Consider the following 18442-nt stretch of genomic DNA (forward strand, 5'->3'; position numbering starts at 1 on the left):
CTTATGCTGACAAAATCCAAGTAGGCATAAACAATGATAGTGTCCAGCAGGTCGTTGAGCTCGTGGACGGTTGGAGATGAAGTCCAGCAAGACGGTGAACTCGAGGACGGTTGGAGACGAGGTTCAGTGGGACAGAGATCGAGCATAACTCCGACTGATTGGCTGATAAGCGCGGCCGGCGCACGCCCAGAGGCTGCACTGGCTGCACAACCGACGGGAGGCGTCCTAAATGCCCGCCCGGTGGAAGGGTACCGGCGCAGCGTTTAGCAGGCACGTGATTTCACCGAAGAGAAATCGTCCCTGCAATTGCAGTGCTTTTTTATATTATGCACATGACACTAATTGTGAGGCTGGCGCCACAAAGCTTTGTCTGAAGGCTCGGTTGCAAACAATCCAGCGTGTTTGTGATAATGCCGGACTGTGTGTAACTGACTGCAAATAGTGGCACATATCAGCAAGAATGGCGGCTGCCTGTTGCTTTATGAGGCCACCTTCGGTTTCTTTTGTCAGATGGTTGATTTGGTGAAGGCAACTAGCATCGCAGGTGCGGTGCAGGCTACGCTTACTATTTGTAACATCGTATCCAGGGTCGATCGCGGTCCTCCAGTTTAAAGTGGAAGGTCTAAACCAGACGATTCTGTGATGGTATCGGAAGCGAATTTCTCTACCTCCACTATCTGGTGGAGAAATGTAGGGTTCTCCTTATAGGTCGGGTGCGCAGTATAGGCAGGAAGTGGGTAATAGACTAGCGGACTACGTGTGGTGTGTATTTGGGCGTTTTCCCATTAGAGTACCCCCATGGCATTAGAGACGAATTGTCTGCGTGAATCGAAGGAACACCAGCCACAATGTTTTCAGAGAACGACCTTCATAGCAGATCGGATATAGATAACGTTAATATGGTATTAGTAAACTGAAGGAACACCCAAGGAACAGTTCCAGAATGCTTATTGAACGTTATAACTCTCAGACAATGTTAGGAATAGAAAGTTCGTGGGTAGTGAAAGTGGATAGCTGTGAAATCCTGTGTTCAAACTCGAATATTTATCGCAAGGATAGGTTAGCCGCCAATGGTCCCCGCGTATTTATTGTAGGAAAGAATTCGACATGTCTAACGAGATTATCACGGATTGTGAGTATGAATTAATATGTATGATGGTAAGCAACAAAGTTCGGTCAAACATGATAATCACATGCTTTTATAGTCAACCTTGGTCAGGAAATGTAGTGGTAGTGCTCTTCGGAGAGAAACTGGAGAATATCGTTAGTAACTTTCCTGGCAATCACGGTGTAGTAGGGGATTATTTCAGCTTGTCAGATATGGATTGGGAGAGTCATACTAGCAAAACATGTGCCAGAGACAGGGATTTATGTGACAGTATTCTGATTATCTTCTCCAAAAATTACTTCGAGTGAATAATTGGAGAATCGACTAGTGAAGGTGATGTGTTAGATCTCCTAGCAACAAACAGACCCCAACTTATCGAATCAGTTAACGTAAAGGAAGGCATTAATGCTCATAAGGCCGTGATATCAACTATGACTACAGGTATTACAAGGAATGTTAATAGGGCTTGGAAAATATTTTTGCTTATCAAGAGTGATAAATTATAGAGTATCTGAGTAGTTAGTATCAAATATTCACTGCTGAGGTCGGAGTGGAGCGCAAATGGAAAAAATTTAAAAGCCTCGTACAACATGTCTTAGACTAGTATGTTCCGTAAAAGGCCTTACGGGATCGGAAAGACTCGGCGAGGTTTAATAGCCGTGTTATAAAACTGCTGCGTAAACAGAACCTCATCACAGATTCAAGAAAACTCAAAACCCAATTGATAAATAAATGGTGAAAATAAGCATAAGGAGACCAATGAGACAAGTTTTCTATGATTTTGAAAGTAAAATTTTGTCAGTCGATCTGATTAAAACCCCTGATAGGTTCTGGTCTTACTTAGTATCAGTAAGCTGTTCGAAATCATCTGTTCAGTTACTCAGTGTCCATATTGGCACCGAAACGTATGATAACAGAAAGAGGGCTGAAATATTGAATTCGGTCTTCGGAAACTGTTTCACCACGGAAAACTGTAACACGGTCTCTCCTTTCAGTCATCGTACCAACGTCGAAATAGCAGATATTGAGATAACCGATCGTGGTATAGAAAAGCAACTACAATCGCTTAGAGGTAGATAGGCATCAGCACTAGATGAGATTCCTGTAATATACTACAAATATTGTGCAAAAGAAACTGTTCCCATTCTAGCAGTAGTTTATCATAGTTCCTTGGAGAAGCGAAAGGTGTCCAGCGACCTGAAAAAAGCAGAAGTCATTCCCGTTTTCAGAAAGAGTAGTAGAACAGATGTATTTAATTATAGACCTACATCGTTCTTGGCAATCTGTTATAGAATTATGTATCATATTAAATGCTCAAGAATTATGGTGTTTTTGGAGAACAAAAATCTTCTCTATAAAGTCAAAATGTATTTATACACAATTATTAATATACGAATAGTAACAAGACATAAGATCACCTGAAGTTTGTTCTTGTATTAATTCATTTATTTAATTATTTTATTTTGTGCTCTCATGTTATCTTCAGTCTGATTAAAATAATTGCCATTCTATCGACTTTAATACATGTAAACAAGAACAAACTACATCTCTGAGCAAAGCAGGTTAATGCCATATCTTTTCGTCAAGATCTTTGTTACAAGCAATAGTTGTATAGTGTATGCTGGATGCTGGCAAAATTTCGCTGTCAAAGTATAAATGAATACAGATTGTGTAAAAAGTGTGTGAGTGATGTACCAACTGGCCATCAAAATGGAAGCAGACAGATGGAAGCCGCCCATACTGTTGAAGTAAGTACTGTTGAAGTAAGCCGTTCCACAGGGCTACATCCTGCATCTCTACGATCGTCTCCATGGGAGAATAGCAGCCTACATTGCTGCGAAAGGTGGATATACACTGTACTAGTGCCGACATTGTGCATGCTCTGTTGCCTGTGTCTATGTGCCTGTGGTTCTGTCAGTGTGATCATGTGATGTATCTGACCCCAGGAATGTGTCAATAAAGTTTCCCCTTCCTGGGACAATGAATTCACGGTGTTCTTATTTCAATTTCCAGGAGTGTATGTAGCATCTCCGTTAGGCATATACTGTCCTTCTGTGGGAACTCCATAATTACGCAGTCAGTCCATCAAAAAATGCGTCTTCTGGGCGTTCCCACACAATGTAGAGAAATTTGCTTTTAAGTCGAACAGGGGGGTCGTTATCCCTTCGCTCTGGCAAAAGCTGTCCTCTCTCTGGGAGGTCGCTCTGGCCGAAGTAGGTGTGTGTTGACTCTCCCCTCTGAAGGGACGGGCCTCCCAGTGGGCTGTTTGCCTCTTTAGAACGAAATTCCTGTGGCAGTTATGTTGTGTACGCCAGCCTCGACATTTTCAACCTCAGTGGGCACTTGTGATTTACTTATTAAATTTCCCTATAGCTTACATGAATTCATACAAAATTGACCCTACCTTATCGAGTTTGGGTTCGAATGAAATGTCTTGATGTGCAGAATATGATTGTGAGGATGGAATATGTAAGAAATGAAGTTCAGGAGACCACACCACCTTGCATACCCCCCCCCCCCCCTTGTGACAAAATTTTTGTGTGGGGTTTGTCAATGCTGAGGAAAACATTGACAAAGTCAGGCAAAAATTGTTCTTTTAGATTTTCCAATAAACTTTCTCAGTCATTCTTAACAATTTTGTAATTATTTCTTTATAGGTATTGTTTCAAATTTTTAATTATACAATTTGTGTTTTGTTGTTAGGCAAACATAGACTTTACAACGATTGATTTTCTTGGTTGTTGACAATATTAATTTTTCTAAACTCGTTAGTGTACAATGTATCATGTCTTAGTATGGTTATTTCTTTTCTTTAGTTAAGCTTTGAGTGAATGTTCACAAAAGCTCTGTTGTGTTACTTTGTTTCATTTATTTATTTCTTTTATGTGTCACTATTTCTTTTTAAAGAATGAAGATGCTTTGCTCTTAATTCTATCCTCGGTACTAATGTTATGATTGCAATAAAAATGTATGTATGAAGATTCTTTACAGAAGGAAAATACTACATAATTCTTTTTCGAATTCTACATATAAAGGAAATAAGAGATTGTATGACTATTCTAATTTAGTTTTTTTTTCTCAAAAATTTTGAGTTTTGTATAAATTAGGGACTTCACATATTCAATAAAATAATTGCTTTTACAAATAGAAAGAAGGTATGTATTATTCACATATATCTAATTTTTATAATCTACGCTGGTTGTATTTACTCTGTCCATTTCTTTGTTTGATGATCCCCATGGAAGTGCTGGAAGGCGTCGACTCTTTTATATGGGTGTCACAAATCATGTGAGAAGCACTCTAGCCTGCGATACCGGGTCTTATTTGTTGATGCTGTCATCATGGAGTGGTTTTTTTTAATCGATGACGATGACTGGGGTTTATAGAGTATATGGTGATGTCTTGGTGCTCCTCTGCTGTCACACCTTGGGCGGTATGGCAGTTAGATGATTGTAGTAAGTTGGTGATTACCGGCGATCGTCACCTAATATATGTACCGTGACGTCTTGGTACTCCACACCTGGTTCGGTATGGCAATTTGGTGATGTAGTACGAAGAATGATGTTCATTTTGCTGTATCCATTTCTGGATAATGTTTGTTGGTTCTACTTAATATTCCATTTTCCGTTCCTTTGTATTTGTTTGACTATTCAAGGTTTATTTTTGGAGAGGTGGTTGCAGTAGTTACCATGCCTCAAAGTTTGTAACAATTTTCTTTGTAGGATAGGAGAGAAAGGTATCTTGCTGTCTTCTGCCCTTCTTCATCTTGCATCTTCTGTTCTTCTCTGCTTTCTTGCATTCTTCTGTTCTTCTTGGGCTAGGAATATGTGAATTTTAATGTAGGAGAGATATAGGATTTGTAGGATCTGACTGCCTTTCCAAATACAAGTTGATGAGTTTATTTCTTGTACCTTCTTTGTAGTCTCGTCGTATCATAATTCTCCCCACACTTGTCCATGAAGTAGCAGTATCATGGCATATGACATGTCCATGCTGCGTGTTGTTCTTCTGAAGTCCAACTTGGTTGCAACCTGCATTTCTAGTGTGGTGTTGGTCTTCATGTTGTTGTCACTGCCCTAAGTGCTTTCTCAACATGTTTGTACCCTCTCCGTCGCTATCTCGAAGCATTTGGTGTCGAGGGAGCTGGCGATTGATGTTGGTGGCGACGTCCTTCTGATGCGTAGAAATATTTACAATTTTTGTTTTACATATATTTTTTATTGATATTTACAAAAAACTCTGATTTTATGTAATGCAAAAATTTTCTGATAGTGGCAAATATTATCAGAGATATATATATATATATATATATATATATATATATATATATATATATATATATATAAAATTTTTTTCTTTGTTCTAATTATGTCCTACACTTCTTCATCCTTTTATGAGTTGTGTGTCATTTCTTGTTTGTGTGCATGTTGCAGGATATAGAATACTACAAGAAATTGTTAGTCTGTTTTGTGTCCGGTTTTTTCTTTTAATTATGTTGTTCTGTTGATCTATTAATTTGACTTTTATTTAGTGGTTAGTATAAGATAGGGTGGACGTTAGTTTTCCTAACCTCTTCCGCATTTTTCACATCAATCTTTACGTATTGCAGTATTCAGTGGCCTAACTTCTACTTCTGGTTTCTCTTTGCTGTGTTGTTCTTGTCTCTGTGGGCCATAATTTCCTCTGTAATTATTCGCTCCCTGGTCTCGCCAGTTGCTGTTTCTGACATCGTGACCTCTTTCAAAGTACCCTTGACCGTTGGCATTTTGATTCCTAAACCCATATCCACCACTGTATGAGTGTCCATTACCGTTCCTATTTCGGTACCAATTATTCTGGTTCTCGTTTCTATGCCAATTACCTCCATTATGCCACTGCCCTGATCTGTTAAACTGACTGAAGTTATTGGTATTACGATTACGATTATTATTATTGGAATATTCGTTCCTAGTCCTCTCCTTTTGCTGTTCCCTCTCCTTTCTTCTTTCTTTCACCTCGCCTTCTTTAAACATGAATTCAAGTTCCCTTAATACCTGTTTGAATTCTCGGTATTTTCACTTTTTTCCTACTGTCACTTCTGGATATTTTACGGGTAACTTCATTCTAAATAGACGTATCAGCTCTCTGTTACTGTTTGATTTGTCTAGGCACTGATTCTTTCTGTCGATTGTGTCAAAGAATTTTACCACACTTCTCTCCCCTGAGTTTTCATATGGTGTCATCTGAAGAAACTCGTATTTAATTTTGTTTTGCGCCTACATAGACCAATATCTCTCGAGAAATGCTGTTCTGAACTGTAGGTAAGACGTACAGGTAGCAGCGATCTTTTGCATCACCTCCGCTACTGTTCCTGACATGTGTGCACAAATTAAGTCATGTTTTTGAGCCACGCTCCAATGGTTTCGCAAGCCTACTTGGAACTGATGTGTCTGTATCATATCTACTCATAAATTTGGTTTGTGGCGGATTCATGGACTCAAATAATCTGCCACTGCTTGTGTCATCTTGCCTAGTCTCTGGTAATCTACTGCCTGTCTGCATATGCTCAGTTTCCTGCCCCATGATTGCATCATATCGGAACATTGGTGAACAAAAGTGTTGTTCGTTTGTCTTTGCTCTCGTCATTCGCGGTACTGTACCTGTGCTACTGTTATATTGTGTCATATGATTTACTGGTTCAGTCGCCTGTCTTTCTGTTGGTATCGGATGACTGTATGTGTCTTGTTTTTCTAGATACTGTGCCTGGTTCTGTGGTATGTCATGTATTACTTTAATCGGGGTTTTATGTTTCGATCTTTGCGCGAGTTTTACGCCTGGCCTTGGTTCTACCTGAACTTTCTTAGACGGCGCGTGTTCGTGTACTGAATTTTTGCTTGACCTATCAGTTGTTTCGCTACAGGTGTAATCGGTCTCGATCTTTTCTTCGATAGTTTGTATCAACTCTGTTCGAAGTTTTTCAAACTGATCTTTGTTTTTAAGTTCTGTCTTATTGATCCGCTGATCATATTTTTTCGATGCAACTTTTGCGACCTTGCTTTGAATTGCTTGTTCTTCCGAAATTTGTATTGCTGTTCGAGTGGCTTTTTTCGTAAAACGTTCCACCTTTTTGTCCACGTTTATGATGTCCAATTGGACCTTGTCCACGTCAGTGCCTAATTGCTGCTGACTTTGTGTTAGTATCTGAATTTTTTCTCTAGATTCTTTCGCGTCTTTGTTTATCTGTGTGATCTGACTATCAGTTCTAGCGATCCCTTCATCCACCTGGATTTTAACCTGTTGAATCTGTATCTTTATCTCTTGTCTCAAGTTCTCATTATCCTGTTTGAAATCCTGATACTGTTTCGTCATACTATCTTTCATTTTTTGTAACATCTCCATGATCGCGTCCTGTCCTGTAACACTGCTTTCTGCTGAACTGTGTGTTCTCGTTCTATTGTTTTCTACTCGGTCAGTTACGTCGTTTACTGGGCTATGCTGTGGCGCTTCTAAGTTTGATAACTGCAACAATCCGTGCTGTCTTCCCTTCTCCCTGTGTTGTTCTTTGTGGTGAGGACTAGTTGCACATGTCAGTGAACCACTACGTGGTGCAAACAACTCCGCACACTGCCCTCTGTGTTGTCTATGTCTTGTGTTTGCAGGTACAGTTGCGTCTGTTACGGAACCTTTTCGTGGCGCTCGTAACTCCACAAGATTCTGAGCCTGTTGCTGAGGCATACTGAGAATGTGTACGAGAGGTTCGACGTATTCTAAATGATCCCCCTCTTCCTTACTGTCTACTTCTCTTTGGACGTCAGCTAACTGCCGATTCATTGACTGTATTGACGCGTATTCTGTCTCTGAATATGCGCCAAACAAACGCGTTTCTTTGGCTCGTTTCGCTGCTAATCTTTGCCATTTCCTGCATGGGCTGTCTATTTCTGGCTCATAATGTGCCCTACATGGAATTTCGTATTCTGGAAATTCGATGTTCTCGTCCCTTCGATTCCTATCTGTCTGATCTGTCTCAATGCTATCCTAATATAACTGAGCCTGTTGATTCTGCAGCTCACCGACTGTCATATTCTCTGATTCACCGTATGTCCTATTCTCAGGTTCACCGTCTGTCCTATTCTCAACAAGCTCGTTTATTTAATGTTTATCTAATTGATTGTCCCCCATCTTTTCTACCTGCTGTCTATCCCATAACCTTTTGGCTTGTGCTCTTCTTAACATGGAAGTTCTTTCAGCACACCACATCCCTATCTACAAAACTATACGGCCACTTACCAGTTGGATGACCCAACAACAACAACGTCGTGACTTCTCGGCTGTTCTGTCTGCTCTGCTACAGTCTCCAATCTTCACCTGTGCGCTTGCAAAGGGAGAAAAATATTATTTCTTAATTCTAACTCATTTGATAGTGCGTCGCTTTGCATTTCTGCGTCTCCCTGCATCTGTGTCTATCACCTGAAAGTACTATGCCCTAACAGCTTCCCAAAAATCGAAAAATCCAAAATTTTCCAACACAATAACACAAGACCTTGTCCCTACAATTCTACTTTCCTCGCTACTTGTATCTATTCTATCCCTAAATCTTTTAAATATCTCTTTACTATATGAAAAAATTTCCAACTACGATAGCGACCTGCCATACCTAACTTTGACACTATCCTTTCTTATTAATCTACCTATTTTTACTTGGCAGTTTTACCTATCCTGGCAGTTTTACCTATCCTAGCAGTTTTACGTATCCTGGCAGGGTCACCATTTTCTGTGAGTTTATGGGTTCTATTTTGTCAAGTTGCACAATGGATTGATCCAACAAGTACTCTTGGGCTCCTGCAACAAACAATTTCCCTCACATTACTACAGAAGTCAGACAGACGCTCCTAATGTACCAACAAGAACTGCTTGAAAAACTTTCAGCAACAAATTTCTTCCAGAGTCGTCTGCTGTAAGGAACAGACACAAAAATATTCTATATTATTACATAACTAGTGGAATACTTGAGTACTGGAGTATTGCTAGTTAGTGTAAGAAAAAAATTAAACAAACGAAAAATATTATTTATTGTAAAAAAATTTCTGAGAAATCAAGTGAAACTTTATCTTATAAATTAATTAATTTCTGAGTTCTTTTCGGAACAGTAGATTGCCTCTTATGGATAGGAATGCTATTATTTTACAAAGTATGGAAAGCTTCTTTTCTCCCTTACTTTAAGAATGTTATTTACTCGGCAGAGTGGCTGAGAGCTGCGCCTACATAACTTGAATAACTTTTCTAGGTATCGTCAAGGCTGTTACGTGAGAAATGTAATGGAGTGTACTATTAGGGAGGAAAGATAGTGCTCACATATGCTGTAGTGCACAAACCTGTGAGCTGCGATGACTGATGCCTGCGTCACTTGCTGCTGACAAATAACACAACTATCTCTTTCTATCTGGATTGACCTTCGCCAATCAAACTCTCCCTACACCTTGATGAAGTCAAGGACTACTATCCGTCCCTAGTCTAACTATTGGCATGGTACGCCAGTCAGATAACCAGTCCACCGCAATGTTTAACTATTACTCTGTCCATGTTCACAATGCACAATAAGTGTGGCGGCCAACACCGTGAACAACGCTTAATCGTGAGCGACTCAATATAGAGTATCACTCTGATTCACTAACGACAGAGGTGCTCTCCCAGTGAAGTACTCAAATGGTTCAAATGGCTCTGAGCACTATGGGACTTAACTTCTGAGGTCATCAGTCCTGTAGAATTTAGAACTACTTAAACCTAACTAACCTAAGGACATCACACACATCGATGCCCGAGACAGGATTCAAACCTGCGACCGTAGCGGTCGCGCTGTTCCAGACTGTAGTGGCTAGAACCGCTCGGCCACTACGGCTGGCTGAATTACTCAGGAGAGACTTTGTTCCTCGCTCTTTACATACACGTACGAGCGCACTGGCTCTCATTACGTGTTCCCGCTCCAAGAGTGACAACTGAACGGCCCCCTTTTCTGGAAAAATTGCAAGGGTATATCATTCGCTGTCTTCCCTCACTCCTCTGGCTCTTTGCGTCAGAAATATTCCGCCAATCAGCGTTGCTCATTTAAACAGGAGAATGTCGTTTCGTTTAAGTCGACCATTGCGGAAATATGTAGCATCTCCGTTAGGCATATACTGTCCTTCTGTGGGAACTCCATAACTACGCAGTCAATCCATCCAAAAATGCGTCTTCTGGGCGTTCCCACACAATGTAGAGAAATTTGCTTTTAAGTCGAACAGGGGGGTCGTTATCCCTTCGCTCTGGCAAAAGCTGTCCTCTCTCTGGGAGGTCGCTCTGGCCGAAGTAGGTGTGTGTTGACTCTCCCCTCTGAAGGGATGGGCCTCCCAGTGGGCTGGTTGCCTCTTTAGAACGAAATTCCTGTGGCAGTCATGTTGTGTACGCCAGCCTCGACATTTTCAACCTCAGTGGGCACTTGTGGTTCAAATGGCTCTGAGCACTATGGGACTCAACATCTTAGGTCATAAGTCCCCTAGAACTTAGAACTACTTAAACCTAACTAACCTAAGGACATCACACACACCCATGCCCGAGGCAGGATTCGAACCTGCGACCGTAGCAGTCCCGCGGTTCCAGACTGCAGCGCCAGAACCGCTAGACCACCGCGGCCGGCGGGCACCTGTGATTTACTTATTAAATTTGCCTATAGGTTACATGAATTCATACAAAATTGACTCTACCCTATCGAGTTTGGGTTCGAATGAAATGTCTTCATGTGCAGAATACGATTGTGAGGACGGAATATGTAAGTAATGAAGGTCAGGAGACCACGCCACCTTACATCATGATTGACTAAAGTACAACCATTTCCAATAAAACCTTTTCCGCAATATACGAAGGTTATTCAATAATTAAAGGGGCAAATTGGTCTGGGGAAAATACTGTTAGTAGAGCAAGTTTGGTACTTTAATGGCTTTAAGTTGGCATCACTAGGATGAGCCCTGATCAGGTGATATATCAACATTGTTTCAAGATAGAAAGTCCGCTTGAAACGTCCACATTTGTTAAACAACGTTCGGTTTTTCTTTTTTTACTTGCAGAAGGTGAGAAACCACTGAATATAGACTGTAGAATGTCTAAAGTTTATGGTGAAGGTTGTATGAATAGTACAAATTTTTGCAAATGAGTAGAGCAGTTTAGAAACGGTCGTGACTCAGTGACTGACGAACACCGTTCTGGCCGACCAGTTGCAATTTCAACTCCCTCACTTGACAGTCGAATTGATGATACTATTCGTGCCGACTGCCGTGTAACTGTGAAAATGATGGTTGATAAGGTTCAAGTTAGTACTGGTACAGTTCATAACATTATCTGTATCAAGCTGAAGTACCGAAAAACATGAGGTCCCAAAGGAGTTGACGCGGCTACACAAGGAAACAAGATTGAGAGTGTGCACAAAGCTAAAGAACGTGCTATGAAAGAGAAATTGAGCACTTCATCGCCAAAATTTTAACTTGTAATGAAACTGGATTCACTATTATGAGCCAGAATAAAAAAGACAAAGCGTGGAGTGGAAGCACAACAGTCAAGAAAAATTTCAAAACCCAAGCATCAGCAGGAAAAGTCATGTTGACGGTGTTTTGGGATGCTTCAGGTCCAGTTTTTTTGTGATTATCTCGAAGAGCAGCGTAAAACGAACAGCCAATACTACTCGGATTTGCTTTTAAACAAGGTGAAGCCAGCCATGAGACAAAGATGTCGTGGATATCAGAGGAGAGGTGCGATTTTCCAGTAAGACAACCCACGTCCTCATATTGCTCAACTAACCCGTGGAACCAACGACAAAATGGGCTAGAAAGTATGGCCTCATCCCCCTTACAGTCATTATTTAGCATCTAGTGATTTCCATTTGTTTGGTGCACTGAAGGAAGCATTACATGGGAAGAGGTTCCAGGACAAAGAGGTAGTGAAAAAGTTTGTGGGAAATTGGTTCAAACATCAAGATAAAGAGTTCTGTGCAGCCGGAATAAAAAAAGCTTGTAGGCTGTTTGAACAAGTGCATAAATGTTTAAGGGGATAGCATTTTCTCTGCATTGTTAGCAGATCTTGAAAAGTATGACATTAAATGTGATAGACTAAAAACAACCGTCTTGTAGGTATCGCAGCAGATGGTGTATCAATAGCTCTTGCACCTTGAAAAGGCGTATCCGCTCTATTGCGTAATCGTTTACGTAAGGATTTAACTGTCGTGCACTTTATGAACCACAAAAAGAAACTCGTTGTTCACGATGTTATGAATGACGTAGTTGATGTATACCGTATACAGGGTTTTTTAGATTCCTTGTATACTGTCTTTTCTCGAAGTCTCAAAAATCAGAGTGTATTACAGAATGTTTCACAAGAATTATCCTCGCAGCTATTAAAACTGTGAGGTGTTTTTCACATACTTTGGGTTGCTTCCTCATTTAATACCGTTCGAGTTCGTTTTGAATGTCATAATTCTCTTGCCAATCTTTTTAAAAAGCAGAGTCATGATGATTCCTGATCAACTCTCAAGAGATGTAAATTCGAAGGTTTGATAAAACATCTCACAAACTGGTTGCTTAAAATGGAATTAGTTGTGCTTTATGAGGCCCTAGAAGTTCTACAAATACTATCATTCTTTATGCAGAACACAAATTCTTCAATCCTTAAATCGAAACAAGAAATTGTCGAGAGTATAAAAACTCAGAACACTGGAAACAAATGACTCGCCACGAATGACGACGATAGTACAAGATCCGGAGGAAAAGCGTACATCCAAATGTGTACTAATTAAAGAACCATATTGTGATGAATGTAACAAATTTCAGACATTGCGGAAGAAATTTATTCAATCTATGGCAGAGAATATAAAAAAATCTCTGAAGACTTGGGTTTCTTTTCGGATGCAGCCGTATTAAACTCAGAAACATGGCCTTCAGACGATTACGAACATGTGTTTTATGGTGACGTGTGAATTTCTCGTTTATGTACGAAGGTCGATTTTATATTAAGCAAAACCACGTGTATGTATCTAGTTAAAGATTTTCGAAACTATAAAGAAAATCCTCGATACATGCCCAATTCTGTGAAAGAACTTTTGAAAGCCATTGAAATTGTACCTATAGCTACAGGTGAATGTGAACGCAGATTTTAGAAATTCCAACACTTTCAAATCTACTTTTCATTTCAATAAATGGACCTCTATTGCACTGTTTCGCTGAAGAAAACTTTACAGCAAGATGGAACAAGTCTCAGCACAATAGCGCCCTTGACAAATCAACTGCCAAACTCTCGAATCTTCAGGAGCAGTCTGTCCAACTGAGCTCTGTAAGTGTTTGTGTTAATAGTGTAAACAATATCTTTACAAAATAAAATATTTAATGGAAGTTAACTAACCTTCACCTAATCACTAATAATAACACTTAAATGCTTCGCAGTTTCGGGAAAAATAACTGAAACGCTTATTTTAAGGCGCAAAACAAGTAGCTCAGACTAGTACATGAATCGCCAGTTACAGGTAATGGAGTGCTATTGCCAGCCGCATCTGTACAGATACTGTTATCTCGCATAATATTATCTTGCCTAGAGATACGTGTTTCAGTTCCATAACCAAAAATTCAAAATCTTCCTGTGACATTCTTGTGAAATTTTCAAACAAAACATCGTCGTCATTTAGCATGTCTCACAATAGAGTACCTCTGGCGTGTAAATACTTTTAACCCATAGTCGCCTTTGTGACTTGTTTTTTATCACAATAAACGCAGCACAAACTACCGAACAAGGAAACGGATCCATAGCAGAAGGCAGCAGAAACGAGTCAATGTGTGGACACGAGAACGTGCACCCGTACATGCGTTCTTTCCAGTAAATTTTTGTGCATGCGCTTTTGTTTCAGTGCATCTGCTATTGCGCATGAGGAAAGAGGCATCGCCTAGACATACCTTTGCTCCTCCACACTGAAACGGCTGAATGGATTTGGATGAAATTCGGAATTGAGACAGTTTATACCGTGAATTAACACATAGTCTATACATTTTAATGTATGTAGTATATACCAGTACATATATATGTAATATATAAACTGGATACGTTGACGCCATATATGTCGAAAAGTTATTGACTCATTTATTTCAGATTTTTAGCCATCACTGTAATGAACATTCGGATTGCCATAGGCTATATATGGGGTAAATCCGACCTAGTAATTTCTTGTGGCTATAAAACGCTTATCCGAGGTCGTATCTTAACGTTATATACATTACATAATTGGTAATAAAAAGGAGCAACTGTTTGCAAAATATTTTTGTTATGCCATCCATAGTTTTTGAGATATCCGTATTTTAAGAAACGTCCATTTTTGTCATTTGAAAAAATTCTGAGGTAAATCCGACCCCCCTATTTGTTTGGCAAATTTTGCACAGAAATAGTTCTAAATGAACAGATTTTTTGGGAAATAATTATAAGCAATTATCTTTTTTTACATAAATGAACAAAATGTATTCAAAAAATAACAATATTTAGAGTTTCATTGCACGGCGGTGTAACAGCAGTGTCGATCTCGGAATGTTAAAATCACGAGCGACAGCATTGCAGCAACTGCTCGGCGAATATCGTTTTGATTGTGTTTTGTCGGTTTTCGTTTCTAATTTCGTACCATTTTCCTAAAAATTAACTAAAATTCACTTTGTTTCCATAAATAAATAATTCCATACACCTAAACGATAAAAAATATGCGAGCGTACTTAGCCCACCATTTAGCGGTCGGATTTACCCCACCATGCCATTTTTCATTTAACACACATAGAAACAATTTACACGAAATTTCCTACAAAAACGATACATACATTGAATAGGTCACTAAATGCGCTGCAAAATCACTTAGCGTTTGTTTTGCGATCGGTTTATTTAATAAGGTAAATCTAGTGATGCAATTTGCACAAAAATTATATTGAAACAATCGAAAACACTTGTTGCCTTTTGAGTGTCTACATGTCGAATGCGGCAAAGCTGTCAAGGTGACATTTTCGTTCTTTCAAATGCTCTATAAGGTAACACTAATGCGAAATCGCTCCGCTTTGCCGTTTCTGACAAATAGAGTGCGGTCGGGTTTACCCACCCGGTCGGATTTACCCCACCTTACCCTGTATATGAGGAGGAGATTACAGATACAGGGGGAGGAGGTGGTGCACAGAGAGAGGGAGGGGAGTAGGATATGGACAAAGGCCTAGGGTATATATTTGTATAATGCATACAATACAGAGTTACAAGAGATACATTTTGAAAGGGCGTATACGGCCCGATAATGAGTTTCGGTATTAACATTTATTCATAACTAACTGTTTGATCGTAGGTAACACCGCGAGACGAAGTTGATAACTAACTATACTATCCCACTGTGACATTGACCCCACTGGCATGAACACAAACCGCTCACTGGATCACCCGTAGTAGAAAGCGTCGGAAGCTCTTTAAGACTGCTCGCAGATGATGGAGTCTATACAGGGTATCCATCTGAAGAGTGATCGACAGTGGATTGATGGATGGTGCAGGCTTTGGGATTCGGCCGTGAACGTAAGTAAATGTAACGTACTGTGCAAACATACAAAAACGAATCCACTACTGTGCAACTATACTGTTAATGATAGATCGCTGGGAACAGTATCTCCCGTAAAATATGTATGTCTGTATGGTTGCTGGTGACCTGCAGTCAACATCCTGGAGACAGAACATTCCTCACCCTTTAAGGAATATGTGACGGATCCGTCTCAGAGGCAAAGTGGCAGACGAAAGGACAAACGCCGCCAGGGCTGGGGAAGCTATCCCTATGATCGATCCTCACAACGACAGAGTATGGTACCTAAGGGGCGATAGCCAAAGGTAGGCGGAACAGAGGCAGTCAAGATGGAAGGGTCCGGCCTGTTTGAGAACTGGGAGGAGTGCACCTGAAAAAAAAAAAAAGAGACAGGCAGTGACGTTGACTGGGAAGGGTGATTTGGCCACCAAAGGTAGTAACAGAGGTGAACCCAGTATGGGTAGGGCTTGTGACGAAATTTATGGGGGCACACAGCTGAAGGCCTCGGACGTCCAGCAGGTTGTTGTATCTCCCCCCTCCTTTCTTCTTCCATCCATTGTCCACATTGAACAACGCCCAGTCCAAGTAATTAATACGCAAAGTCTTTTACGAAGATTTGAGAGGAGCAAAGATTACAATAAACTTTCACGTTTAATTAGCTTGTCATGATGAGATGGCTCCAGTTCTTCTTGTTTAGTAGTCTTATTCTTGAAGCTGAAAATCTAACATCGGGTCCTCAAGACTGGTTTGTACTAAATAAATTGGAAGATTACTGTTGCAGAATTTTTTTAGATAACTATATTTTCCACTGATTTTCTCACATTTTATTATGTCATACAGGATTTTGATTTTTCACATTAACAAAGCCGGAATTACATTATTAAATGGTTCAAATGGCTCTGAGCACTATGGGACTTAACATCTATGGTCATCAGTCCCCTAGAACTTAGAACTACTTAAACCTAACTAACCTAAGGACAGCACACAACACCCAGTCATCACGAGGCAGAGAAAATCCCTGACCCCGCCGGGAATCGAACCCGGGAACCCGGGCGTGGGAAGCGAGAACGCTACCGCACGACCACGGGCTGCGGACTTACATTATTCGCACCTATATACAAAAATACGTCCGATCACGTCAGAGAGGAGTGGCCGAGCGGTTCTAGGCGCTTCAGTCTGGAACCTCGCAACCGCTACAGTCGCAGGTTCGAATCCTGCCTCGGGTATGGGTGTGTGTGATGTCCTTAGGTTAGTTAGGTTTAAGTAGTTCTAAGTTCTAGGGGACTAATGACCTCCGATGTTAAGACCCATAGTGCTCAGAGCCATTTGAACCATTTGATCACTTCAGAGGCAAGCTTAAGACTCTAACACTCTGCAGAAATAATAATGTTCCAAAGGTTTTACAACTTTTCTTAACAAATGAATTCCTACTAGCTTTCGTTACATTATTAATTTACATTATTATTTCATAAATAAATTCAGAAATAAACACAGTAAACAGTACAAGATTGCGTAATTAATAATAGAAATTTTAAGTGAGCAAATAATTCGTAATTTCAAATGTTTCTTAAAAAAATAATTTTAACTGTACATTCAGAATTATCGGCTATAAACAATATATTTAATAAAACTAAAATATTTAATGAAGGAATTCCTTTTCATAAAGTTTAGCTTGAAATATAACATACTGTGTATAAAATTATATGAAAGTGTTCAGAAAAGCAACTGAAATAATACTGACTTGTCCAAAATTCGAAAAATAATACTGGTATCGAAAACTACTGTTGAGGAAAAGTAGTGCTATAGGAGGATGTCCCATTACATGGTCTACGTAGCGTGTCCTTAGGCATGGCAACAACCCTGCACAACGTAAGGAATACCCGTAGTTACACAATGCGCCACCAATGAGAGGCGTCCCGGAGACTGACGACCTAGCAGGGGCGTGACCTATTGTGCATACTGTGATGATGCCTCGCTGAGAACAGGGCAAAAGCAAGAGGTTTATGTCCATTCCCGAAGGAAGGACAGAGAAATAACAGGAGAAGCATGCAAGAAATCGCAATACGTTGCGTAAAGGACCTGACAACGAGGGGTAACTGACAGGATGAACCCGAGGTAGGAAATAGGTGAGAGCCAGCAGACGAAATGCATGTGGATACCGCGATATGAAGTGGTGGGATCAGCTTCGGCAGGTCATCGGCGGGCGCTGGTTGGAAGGGGATTGACCAACAACGGATGCCGGAGACACAAAGGTGCTGGCAAGGCGACATAAGCTGACGTGACGGGAAGCTCGACCAACGGCAGCTACTGGCGATGCTATGGGTGAGTGAGGGCAGTTGCTGGCTGGAACCACAGGGTGGATAAGCCTCCGTTACGTGTTGAGGACGCTGGAGGGCCAGGGAACGTTGTTGAAGGCTCAATGCCCGCTCTGTCACGATTCAGTGGTCGTGAAGAAGCACCCGTCCGAGAGAGACTACGAGTGCCAAAGGTAACACACTTGGGTGATACATGGCTTAAAACAGGAAGGATAATGCCCTTGAAGGCTGGCAGGGATACCAGAGATGCGGGGTGATTCGCAGCTACAGATGGGAAAGAAGGCGCTACCAAGGGAATCCTAGCAGGCGAGAATCCTTGTGGGACCTGCACAAAGAGGAACCACCGATTGGAAACTGAGTTAGTGGAAGGTGGTTCCACATCACCAGCGAATGAATGGGAGGTTTCCCCAGAGTGTGCGTGCACAGAAGACACAGGAAACAGAGTGG

This window comes from Schistocerca cancellata, chromosome 4 (assembly GCF_023864275.1).
Source record: "Schistocerca cancellata isolate TAMUIC-IGC-003103 chromosome 4, iqSchCanc2.1, whole genome shotgun sequence".
NCBI classification, from domain to species: Eukaryota; Metazoa; Arthropoda; class Insecta; order Orthoptera; family Acrididae; genus Schistocerca; species Schistocerca cancellata.